Raw genomic sequence first — 640 nt, 5'->3', positions numbered from 1 at the left:
AGTTATATTTTAGTTTCATTTCCATATCTGAATTTTTAATTGTACATTTGGGTGATTATGAATGATACTCTAATTTTTCAGTTTTAAAATATGAATATAAAATTGGTAATTTTCATTGATCAGGTTTGTAATTTAGAGCCAGCTTTACTATAGAACTCATCATTCACTTGTATGTGAAAGCAATAAAAATGTTAATGCTGACAACTTATCTTAGGATATTTTAGTGAATAATTCTCAGATTTTGGGTTTTGCTCTATATGTACAACATTTACCAATTAAAACTCTAAAAATTATTTATTTTCTGCCAAAACTGGGGGGAAAATTCAAGAGAATATGAATTAGCTATGTATCAGAAGGAAGGAAAGAGGGAGGGAAGGAAGGAGGGAGGGAGGGAAGGAAAAGGGAAAAGGATAAGTGGGAGGAAGGAGGGAAGGAAGGGGTAAAGGGAGGGAGGGGAAAGAGTTGGGGGAAAGGGGGAAAGCGGGAAGGAGAGAAAGAGGGAGTTGGGGGAAAGATGGGAAAATGAAGAAGAGAGAGAGAGAATCTCTAAAAACCTAATTGCATGATCCCATATCACTCAGAAGACACCTATACTTCGATAGAAACAGCAGCATGTCAGCACTGTCAACTTCTCTGGTTC

The sequence above is a fragment of the Nyctereutes procyonoides genome, unplaced genomic scaffold (assembly GCF_905146905.1).
Source record: "Nyctereutes procyonoides isolate TBG_1078 unplaced genomic scaffold, NYPRO_anot_genome, whole genome shotgun sequence".
Lineage (NCBI taxonomy): Eukaryota > Metazoa > Chordata > Mammalia > Carnivora > Canidae > Nyctereutes > Nyctereutes procyonoides.
The sequence above is the reverse complement of the archived record's forward strand: the minus strand, read 5'-3'. Positions refer to the sequence as shown.